The sequence below is a fragment of the Pseudophryne corroboree genome, chromosome 1 (genome assembly GCF_028390025.1).
Source record: "Pseudophryne corroboree isolate aPseCor3 chromosome 1, aPseCor3.hap2, whole genome shotgun sequence".
NCBI lineage: Eukaryota > Metazoa > Chordata > Amphibia > Anura > Myobatrachidae > Pseudophryne > Pseudophryne corroboree.
The window spans coordinates 597,233,835-597,245,778 of NC_086444.1; the positions used below are offsets into that span (position 1 = coordinate 597,233,835).

The 11,944-nt window shown below is 48.6% G+C and overlaps 1 protein-coding gene across 1 annotated transcript in view; it reads right to left on the bottom strand.

Moving 5' to 3' along the window:
* DIRAS1 (DIRAS family GTPase 1) overlaps positions 1-9,406 on the bottom strand; it is a 93,457-nt gene extending 84,051 nt beyond the window's left edge. The window contains exon 1 of the mRNA XM_063914285.1: positions 9,063-9,406. The gene's annotated coding sequence lies outside the window, so the exon portion shown is untranslated. The remainder of the gene's footprint in view (positions 1-9,062) is intronic.
* Between the last annotated feature and the right edge of the window lie 2,538 nt (positions 9,407-11,944).

Below are 11,944 nucleotides of genomic sequence, written 5' to 3' on the forward strand. Positions count from 1 at the left end.
TCTGTAAGGGGGCCGGCGGCGCGGCTCCGGTGACCCATCCAGGCTGTACCTGTGATCGTCCCTCTGGAGCTAGTGTCCAGTAGCCTAAGAAGCCAATCCATCCTGCACGCAGGTGAGTTCGCTTCTTCTCCCCTAAGTCCCTCGATGCAGTGAGCCTGTTGCCAGCAGGACTCACTGAAAATAAAAAACCTAACAAACTTTTATTCTAAGCAGCTCTTTAGGAGAGCCACCTAGATTGCACCCTTCTCGGCCGGGCACAAAAATCTAACTGAGGCTTGGAGGAGGGTCATAGGGGGAGGAGCCAGTGCACACCACCTAGTGGTCAAACTTTTAATTTTGTGCCCTGTCTCCTGCGGAGCCGCTAATCCCCATGGTCCTGACGGAGTCCCCAGCATCCACTTAGGACGTCAGAGAAAAGTCTTTATGGAAAGCTTAAATAAAACTCTTCTTACAAAACTAAGGACGGACTTACCTGTAGTCACCCAATGCTGCAAGCTGACTCTTGCCTTTGTGCATTTGCTACATGTGGTGACCAAATTTCATTGATGAAAATTTTATTAAAATTGGAGTTGTCTTTTAAAATATTAACAAACATGGTGTCTTTTATAATATAATATTGTCGTGTTTTAATTTGGAAATTATAACATAATGGATTATGTGCCCTTTTTGCCAATAAGCTTTTCTATTAGGCCTGTGAATTTCTAGGTGTCTAGTTGTACTCTGATTGATGAAAATGCACAATAAGAAAAAGTCGCTTTGATCCATAAGCTGTTTCCTATGCAGTCTGGTCGTAAAAACCACCAATAAAACATTACAAGAATAGATAGAGTGTGATGTGGCAAAATAATAGCAAATCATCTCCAATGCCATCTAACCGCAATTGTAGTAGAGTACAGTAACCTTCAATGGCCTCTTTCCCACCTGGCCCTATCATAGTCATTCTGCTGCCTGAGATGGTAATTAAAATTGTACTATTTTAACCCCTTACTCAAATTAAAGAGGTTGTGCAGCATGGCAGAATTAGCTGAATGCATCACTGCTGCAGTGAGTCTTAAACTTGGATGACTCACTGAATTTCAACATGGCATACACCAGCCGGCCCAAGTGCCACTGGCTCAGGCACTATCATAGAACATACACCACATTATATTGTGATTGCCTGAAATGTCTACCAAATGTACAATAGTAGAGCCTAGCCAAACTTAGGGGTCTATTTACTAAGCCTTGCATGGAGATAAAGTGGATGGAGATAAAGTACCAGCCAATCAGTGTCTAACTGCCATGTAACAGGCTCAGCTTGAAAATTGACAGTTAGGAGCTGATTGGCTGGTACTTTATCTTTATCTCCATCCAAGGCTTAATAAATAGACCCCATAAGCTCTACTATGATTGGCAGACAGTCAAGGAAACTGAGATGCCCAGCCAATCACGACAGAGCACTGACACTGTCCACTGCATGTCAACAGGGTACCCGAAAAGTACCCTCGCGGGCTCGCTTTGCTCGCCATGCTTCGGGCTTGGTGGCTCGTTACGCTCTGCTCGCCACCTGATTACTAAAGGTAATAGTTGGTGGCGTGGATAGTAGAGGAACTATCCCGCTGGCCTAGCTCCTCCCCCTTGTGTTGTGCCTCCTCCCCCTGACGTAAAAGGTCCCTTAGGCCACTTGAATCTGGCATCTACCATGAGTTTAGTGAGTCCTCAAACAGGACTAAATTAACAGGAAAAACTTACTATTATCTATTTATTTTTGGGTTGGCCCATAAAAATAAGAATTTACTTACCGATAATTCTATTTCTCATAGTCCGTAGTGGATGCTGGGACTTCCGTAAGGACCATGGGGAATAGCGGCTCCGCAGGAGACTGGGCACAAAAAGTAAAAGCTTTAGACTAGCTGGTGTGCACTGGCTCCTCCCCCTATGACCCTCCTCCAAGCCTCAGTTAGGATACTGTGCCCGGACGAGCGTACATAATAAGGAAGGATTTTGAATCCCGGGTAAGACTCATACCAGCCACACCAATCACATTGTACAACCTGTGATCTGAACCCAGTTAACAGTATGATAAACGTAGGAGCCTCTGAAAAGATGGCTCACAACAATAAACAACCCGATTTTTTTGTAACAATAACTATATACAAGTATTGCAGACAATCCGCACTTGGGATGGGCGCCCAGCATCCACTACGGACTATGAGAAATAGAATTATCGGTAAGTAAATTCTTATTTTCTCTGACGTCCTAGTGGATGCTGGGACTTCCGTAAGGACCATGGGGATTATACCAAAGCTCCCAAACGGGCGGGAGAGTGCGGATGACTCTGCAGCACCGAATGAGAGAACTCCAGGTCCTCCTCAGCCAGGGTATCGAATTTGTAAAATTTTGCAAACGTGTTTGCCCCTGACCAAGTAGCTGCTCGGCAAAGTTGTACAGCCGAGACCCCTCGGGCAGCCGCCCAAGATGAGCCCACTTTCCTTGTGGAATGGGCTTTAACAGATTTTGGCTGTGGCAGTCCTGCCACAGAATGTGCAAGCTGAATTGTACTACAAATCCAACGAGCAATCGTCTGCTTAGAAGCAGGAGCACCCAGCTTGTTGGGTGCATACAGGATAAACAGCGAATCAGATTTTCTGACTCCAGCCGTCCTGGAAACATATATTTTCAGGGCCCTGACTACGTCCAACAACTTGGAGTCCTCCAAGTCCCTAGTAGCCGCAGGCACCACAATAGGTTGGTTCATGTGAAACGCTGAAACCACCTTAGGGAGAAATTGAGGACGAGTCCTCAATTCTGCCCTGTCTGAATGAAAAATTAGGTAAGGGCTTTTATATGACAAAGCCGCCAATTCTGAGACACGCCTGGCTGACGCCAGAGCTAACAGCATGACCACCTTCCATGTGAGATATTTTAATTCCACAGTGGTGAGTGGTTCAAACCAATGTGATTTTAGGAACCCTAAAACTACATTGAGATCCCAAGGTGCCACTGGTGGCACAAAAGGAGGCTGTATATGCAGTACCCCCTTGACAAACGTCTGAACTTCAGGCACTGAAGCCAGTTCTTTCTGGAAGAAGATCGACAGGGCCGAAATTTGAACCTTAATGGATCCTAATTTTAGGCCCATAGACAGTCCTGCTTGCAGGAAATGCAGGAAACGACCCAGTTGAAATTCCTCTGTGGGGGCCTTCTTGGCCTCACACCACGCAACATATTTTCGCCAAATGCGGTGATAATGTTTCGCGGTTACATCCTTCCTGGCTTTGATCAGGGTAGGGATGACTTCATCTGGAATGCCTTTTTCCATCAGGATCCGGCGTTCAACCGCCATGCCGTCAAACGCAGCCGCGGTAAGTCTTGGAACAGACAAGGTCCCTGCTGGAGCAGGTCCTTTCTTAGAGGTAGAGGCCACGGGTCCTCCGTGAGCATCTCTTGCAGTTCCGGGTACCAAGTTCTTCTTGGCCAATCCGGAGCCACGAGTATAGTCTTTACTCCTCTCCTTCTTATGATTCTCAGTACTTTTGGTATGAGAGGCAGAGGAGGGAACACATACACCGACTGGTACACCCACGGTGTTACCAGAGCGTCCACCGCTATTGCCTGAGGGTCCCTTGACCTGGCGCAATATCTGTCCAGTTTTTTGTTGAGACGGGACGCCATCATGTCCACCTTTGGTTTTTCCCAACGGTTTACAATCACTTGAAAGACTTCTGGGTGAAGTCCCCACTCCCCCGGGTGGAGGTCGTGTCTGCTGAGGAAGTCTGCTTCCCAGTTGTCCACTCCCGGAATGAACACTGCTGACAGTGCCACCACATGATTTTCCGCCCAGCGAAGAATCCTTGCAGCTTCTGCCATTGCCCTCCTGCTTCTTGTGCCGCCCTGTCTGTTGACGTGGGCGACTGCCGTGATGTTGTCCGATTGGATCAATACCGACTGACCCTGATGCAGAGGCCTTGCTTGACTTAGGGCATTGTAAATGGCCCTTAGTTCCAGGATATTTATGTGAAGAGACGTTTCCATGCTTGACCACAAGCCCTGGAAATTTCTTCCCTGTGTGACTGCTCCCCAGCCTCTCAGGCTGGCATCGGTGGTCACCAGCATCCAATCCTGAATGCCGAATCTGCGGCCCTCTAGAAGATGAGCACTCTGTAACCACCACAGGATAGACACCCTTGTCCTTGGAGATAGGGTTATCCGCTGATGCATCTGAAGATGCGATCCGGACCATTTGTCCAGCAGATCCCACTGAAAAGTTCTTGCATGGAATCTTCCGAATGGAATCGCTTCGTAAGAAGCCACCATTTTTCCCAGGACTCTCGTGCATTGATGCACTGACACTTGGCCTGGTTTTAGGAGTTTCCTGACTAGCTCGGATAACTCCCTGGCCTTCTCCTCCGGGAGAAACACCTTTTTCTGGACTGTGTCCAGAATCATCCCCAGGAACAGTAGACGTGTTGTTGGAATCAGCTGTGATTTTGGGATATTTAGGATCCACCCGTGCTGACGTAGTACTACCTGAGATAGTGCTACTCCGACCTCTAACTGTTCCCTGGACCTTGCCCTTATCAGGAGATCGTCCAAGTAAGGGATAATTAAGACGCCTTTTCTTCGAAGAAGAATCATCATTTCGGCCATTACCTTGGTAAAGACCCGTGGTGCCGTGGACAATCCAAACGGCAGCGTCTGAAACTGATAATGACAGTTTTGTACCACAAACCTGAGGTACCCTTGGTGAGAAGGGTAGATTTGGACATGGAGATAAGCATCTTTGATGTCTAGAGATACCATATAGTCCCCTTCTTTCAGGTTCGCTATCACTGCTCTGAGTGACTCCATCTTGAATTTGAACCTTTTTATGTAAGTGTTCAAGGATTTTAGATTTAAAATTGGTCTCACCGAGCCGTCCGGCTTCGGTACCACAAACAGCGTGGAATAATACCCCTTTCCCTGTTGTAGGAGGGGTACCTTGATTATCACCTGCTGGGAATACAGCTTGTGAATAGCTTCCACTACCGCCTCCCTGTCGGAGGGAGACGTTGGTAGAGCAGACTTCAGGAACCGGCGAGGGGGAGACGTCTCGAATTCCAATTTGTACCCCTGTGATACTACCTGCAGGATCCAGGGGTCCACTTGCGAGTGAGCCCACTGCGCGCTGAAATTCTTGAGACGGCCCCCCACTGTGCCTGAGTCCGCTTGTAGAGCCCCAGCGTCATGCTGAAGACTTGGCAGAAGCGGGGGAGGGCTTCTGCTCCTGGGAAGAGGCTGCCTGGTGCAGTCTTTTTCCCCTTCCTCTGCCCCGGGGCAGAAATGAGTGGCCTTTTGCCCGCTTGCCCTTATGGGAACGAAAGGACTGAGTTTGAAAAGACGGTGTCTTTTTCTGCTGAGAGGTGACCTGGGGTAAAAAGGTGGATTTTCCAGCCGTTGCCGTGGCCACCAGGTCCGATAGACCGACCCCAAATAACTCCTCCCCTTTATACGGCAATACTTCCATATGTCGTTTGGAATCCGCATCACCTGACCACTGTCGCGTCCATAACGCTCTTCTGGCAGAAATGGACATCGCACTCACTCTAGATGCCAGGGTGCAAATATCCCTCTGTGCATCTCGCATATATAGTAATGCATCCTTTAAATGCTCTATAGTTAATAATATACTGTCCCTATCCAGGGTATCAATATTTTCAGTCAGGGAATCCGACCAAGCCACTCCAGCGCTGCACATCCAGGCTGAGGCGATTGCTGGTCGCAGTATAACACCAGTATGTGTGTATATACCTTTTAGGATATTTTCCAGCCTTCTATCAGCTGGTTCCTTAAGGGCGGCCGTATCGGGAGACGGTAACGCCACTTGTTTTGATAAGCATGTGAGCGCCTTATCTACCCTAGGAGGTGTTTCCCAATGTGCCCTAACCTCTGGCGGGAAAGGGTATAGTGCCAATAATTTATTAGAAATCAGCAGTTTTTTATCGGGGGAAAACCACGCTTTATCACACACCTCATTTAATTCATCTGATTCAGGAAAAACTACTGGTAGTTTTTTCACACCCCACATAATACCCTTTTTTGTGGTACTTGTAGTGTCAGCAATATTCAATGCCTCCTTTATTGCCGTGATCATGTAACGTGTGGCCCTACTGGACATTACGTTTGTCTCCTCACCGTCGACACTGGATTCAGTATCCGTGTCTGGGTCTGTGTCGACCATCTGAGGTAACGGGCGTTTTAGCGCCCCTGACGGTGTCTGAGACGCCTGAACAGGTACTAATTGATTTGCCGGCTGTCTCATGTCGTCAACAGTTTTTTGCAAAGTGCTGACACTGTCACGTAAATCTTTAAATACGACCATCCAGTCAGGTGTCGACTCCCTAGGGGGTGACATCACTAACACAGGCAATTGCTCTGCTTCCACATCATTTTCCTCCTCATACATGTCGACACAATCGTACCGACACCCAGCACACACACAGGGAATGCTCTGAAAGAGGACAGGACCCCACGAGCCCTTTGGGGAGACAGAGGGAGAGTTTGCCAGCACACACCAGAGCGCTATATATATACAGGGATAACCTTATGTAAGTGTTTCTCCCTTTATAGCTGCTGTTTTATATTAGCTGCCAATAGTGCCCCCCCTCTCTTGTTTTACCCTGATTCTTGTAGCAGGACTGCAGGGGAGAGTCAGGGAGCCGTCCTTCCAGCGGAGCTGTGAAAGAAAATGGCGCTTGTGTGCTGAGGAGAAAGGCTCCGCCCCCTTCACGGCGGCCTTTTCTCCCGCTTTTTTCAGGAAAACTGGCAGGGGTTAAATGCATCCATATAGCCCAGGAGCTATATGTGATGCATTTCTTTAGCCATATAAGGTTTTTATAGTGTTTTATTGCGTCTCAGGGCGCTCCCCCCCAGCGCCCTGCACCCTCAGTGACCGGAGTGTGAAGTGTGCTGAGAGCAATGGCGCACAGCTGCAGTGCTGTGCGCTACCTTATCTGAAGACAGGAACGTCTTCTGCCGCCGATTTCTCCGGACCTCTTCGCTCTTCTGGCTCTGTAAGGGGGCCGGCGGCGCGGCTCCGGGACCCATCCAGGCTGAACCTGTGATCGTCCCTCTGGAGCTAATGTCCAGTAGCCAAGAAGCCCAATCCACTCTGCACGCAGGTGAGTTCGCTTCTTCTCCCCTTAGTCCCACGATGCAGTGAGCCTGTTGCCAGCAGGACTCACTGAAAATAAAAAACCTATTTAAAGTTTTACTTCTAAGCAGCTCAGGAGAGCCACCTAGCATGCACCCTTCTCGTTCGGGCACAAAAATCTAACTGAGGCTTGGAGGAGGGTCAAAGGGGGAGGAGCCAGTGCACACCAGCTAGTCTAAAGCTTTTACTTTTTGTGCCCAGTCTCCTGCGGAGCCGCTATTCCCCATGGTCCTTACGGAAGTCCCAGCATCCACTAGGACGTCAGAGAAATATTTTTGCACCTGGGCTTAGTTCTGCTCCTGAGAAATTGCTTGACCTCCAACAAGGTAGAAACAGAGTTTTGCAATAAGACAGCTAGCATCATTTAATGTGTTTACTGCAATGTCAAGTCTCTTATACCCTCCTGCCTGAAATATCTGCCTTAGTTTACTTCGTCTTCTACAGTATGTAGGCATGTCCCCCTGGACATTATGACAGCATTGAGGCAGTATAAAGTCTCATCAGTGAAGTCACACATCTCACCAATGCATTTTCTCTGTAGAACAAAGTAATAGTAATGTGTGCAAAGCATGCCTGATGTGGTATGCCTGAATAACATCTTTTGATTTTTGACAGAAAAGACTAGATGGCATATCTGGCAAATTAGAATGAAACTGCTACATCTGTCATTCTGGTCTAAGTACCCAATAGGAAATGTAGCAGAGCCTAGTATAATGCATGTGCGTTTGTCATGTGAGTCATCGAGGTCTTCCTATGTGATGCGTTCCTGTTGTGTGGGAGAGACCTCAGTAATGGGCACTGCACTGACTGATTGCAGCACAAGCCAGCTCTGCCTCTATCCTATCTGAAGTAGCAAGTCACGACTGAGCAACTGTAGCAATCTATAGCTCAATAGCATGTATCAGGGGCTCTTCCCTCAGAGTAAGTGACAAGAAATGCAATACCAATGCCTCTGTGAGCATCTCTAGCCACTGCCAGGGGCAGGAGGGAGGGTAAGGCGGTGAGGTCCCAGTATCATGTCAGACATCTGCATAACACGGCTTCTCATGGTAAGAACTTTCAGTGCAAGTTTCATTCTAAAAAGGCAGCAGTGTATGTACATAGCGGCGGCTGTGTAATATGCTGTATCAGGAGAAATGGACCAATGTACTGACCTACCTACACACTGATCAGCGGCTCATGCTAGCAAGAGTGAAATTGCTCATGGTCTCACGTTGCACTGCAGACAGCATGAGGATGGAGAAATGCCTGTGCACAATGTCACCACTCACAGTGTGAGTGCAATGTCCTTCTCATAGGTCCAGCACACAGGGTTCTGCCTGTCCCACATGGTCAGTGCAGCCTGAACTTCCCACCAGCTGAAGGTTAGCGCTGGTCATCCATTGGACCAGGTCCACAAAGCAGTGCCAAGCTCTAGGGCACTATTACCGCCCACAGGCATAGCCTTGGCCCAGGTGAGGTAGATGAGAGTTCTGCATGGATAATATCCTATCAAATAAAAATATCTATCCAATACAATGCTATACATATTTTGATGTCTACGATGTGAACGATGTTGCTAAAATTAGAAACTAGAAATCGTTGCAATTATGAAGTCGCTGCAAATAAATAAATAAAAAAAAAAATATATATATATATATATATATATATATATATATAATCGGTGTATGTGTTATTTCTGTATTTCCTCATACCTTCCCCCTGCTCAGGCATATTGTCCTCAGACAGTACAGAGCCTGCTGCAATGTATGCCACCCTCCCTCTGCTCTTCTCATTACAATGCTGACTGATTTGCTGCAGGATTCCTTGCGGTCCCCATTCGGGGGATGCCAGCACTGTAGCAAATGATAGAGAACAAGCAGCCAGAATGGGAATAGTGGTCAGCTCTCACCTTGTCTCTCTGGTGTCGCCTTGCTGCCTTATCACAGCATTGTGTGCAGCGCTGCGGCTGGGCTCAGCTCTCTCTCAGTAACACCCCGGGATGGTCACAGCTCCAGCAGACACATCCAGATCTTCTGCCCTCTAAACCACCACACGCAGCAGTCTCCTGTTCCCCCTCATGCCCCGGTGTGCGGAGCTGCAGCACTCAGTGATTAATCACTCAGGGACATGGTGGTGTAATGATCTGTTAGCAGCAGCAGATGCAGCACTCCTCCGGGTGACTCCTCAGCATTCTGCAGGAACCCGTGGGCTGCATAGAGGTATCAGAGGGAGGGAGATGCTGCTGCTGCTGCTATCTGTGTGCGTGTGTGTGTGCGTGTGCAGCTAGCCTGGGTGATCAAAGCTCAACTCGGTTAGGTTACATTATAAACATGTTTTTTTCACGATTGACCTCTATATAGTCCATCATAGCCACTTAAATATAAAGGTCTCGTAATGGAAAATAAGCAGGAACAAGTCACACATCTCACTGACTTATACATAATGATGATCAGGAAATATGGGGCCAGCAAAAGAAAACAGAATTACATCTGTGTCTGAACATAATGGCAAATACCAGTTGTTTTCCCTTTGTTGTTGCAAGCATCAGCTGAACCACAGTAGTGCTTTGGTCTTCTGGAAGCCCCAAGGGGAAATGACAGTGTGCTGCTGCTGCTGTATGTGGTAAGAGGCTACGGCAGCGAAGGGAGGTTTATTCCATATTTTGACGCAGCAATGCCTCCCACACTGGGCAGTAGGACACAGCATCCAATTTCGGCTTCTTCTATTATTGACGTTTACCAGAAGTGATGTACACAAAGCTGTGAAGTAGGAGGCTGGGATTACACAGACAAGAGTACTACCAGACCCTCTCTTATGGGGAGAGGTGCATTAGCTTGTATTATAGAACACACCAAATCTAGCTGATGATTCCTCTATTCCCAAATGGCTATGAGAATCCTTTTAAAGCTGCAATTACAGAACTGCTTCTTGTCTGAGCATACAGAGAAGGGATTCAGGCCTGTCCAGTCTCTTCTGCCTGTGAAATCCATGCAAGGGTTTTCCTAAAGGCCCATTGGGTGGACATCTCTAATATATGCCATCTACTCATAACTCCAGTCACCCGATATTCACGAGCAGGGCACTTCAATTACTTTTCCATCAGGCTTCGAAATTCTTCTATGCTATTTGAGAGTTTGCTAAGAATGTGCAAATTGCTGCATAGATAGATGACGGCTGTCGGAACCCCGGGCAGTTGGAATACCAACGCTGGAATCCCGACACTAGTCAAAATTTCAACAGCAGAATCCCGACAGGGTCAGGAGAACGATGCTGATGTAAGAGGCACGGGGGTGTGGCCCCGCGAAAACAACACCCTTACCAAGCCCACGTACCTTCCTCCACCTTCAGTCCGTCGAGGCAACTTAGACAATACTGGAACACGCCCCAGACACGGACAAGAACTTTCTGGGGTGACCTGAAAAGAATGGGGGGGACACTACGCAGGGGTGGCCTCTACTGGGCTCAGTGAATTGTCATCATTGGCACTTGTGGCCTCAGACTGGGTGCTGCCGTAGTGGTGTGCTGCACCAGGCGCGACTCTGAACGAAAACACCCAAAAGGGAGGTGGGGAAAAGGGGTAACATACACACACAGAACACACACGAAACACAATTCTGCTCACCAGCTATACCATCTGTTTCCCGCCAGGCGACTGGCCCTTCTTCTTCGTTCCTGTAATAGAACACACAATGCAGCCCACGAGACGTGGCGCTGCTTACGCGATACAACGGAGAGACACTTATGCAGAGATTATGACACAATGCAGTAATACTGTTTCAACCTTGTGATATTCACCAGCGCGTAACTTCTGACACCCTACCTTTAATGGGGGCCTGGCTTTGGGGAAAACTTGAGTACATACCACAGTCTACCTTCAATAGGGCCTGACTGTATCCCCTAAACCTAGGGGTATAGCGGCCTAGCGCCAGATAGAGAGATACCACGGCCTAGCGCCGACTTATCCAACCTGCGGCCTAGTGCCAGATCAAGAGATACCACGGCCTAGCGCCGATTTACCACTCCGGCGGTTAATCGCTCCATGCCAGACTACTGGGCCTTGTGCCCTTGCCTATACCAACCCTATCGTCCACACAATAGCTTTGGGCTTCCTGCCCACTGTGCCCCAGCCTATTGTTGCCGTTGGGGCCAAATCCTACCCCTGAAGGCCTAGTGCCCTGACAACTCACACAATTCTATTAGGCCTAAAGCCCGTATCGCTACCCGGGCCTAGTGCCCGCCTACTGCACAATTATATTGGGCCTAATGCCCTCTTATGTCCCCCAGGCCTAGTGCCCGCCTACTGTGCCTCAGGCCTAGTGCCTACTACTATGCCCGTGGTCCTGGTGCCCAAACCCTGGTGGTATAGGTGGGGGTGGGGGGGGGACTGGACTTACCCGTCCTCAAGGCTGTGGCCGGACCAGGTCTGGTCCTGCCCGCCCACCGCGCAGTGATCACCGGAGGCGGGATGGCTCCCACCACCTCCGGGCTTCCTGGAGTCTTCATACAAAGAAAAAGGTTGCAGGTACACAATTCAAACATTACCAATTTCTCTGACGTCCTAGTGGATGCTGGGAACTCCGTAAGGACCATGGGGAATAGATGGGCTCCGCAGGAGACTGGGCACTCTAAAAAAAGATTAGGTACTATCTGGTGTGCACTGGCTCCTCCCTCTATGCCCATCCTCCAGTTAGAATCTGTGCCCGGCCAGAACTGGGTGCTCCTAGTGGGCTCTCCTGAGCTTACTAGAAAAGAAAGTATTTTTAGGTTTTTTATTTTCAGTGAGTTTCTGCT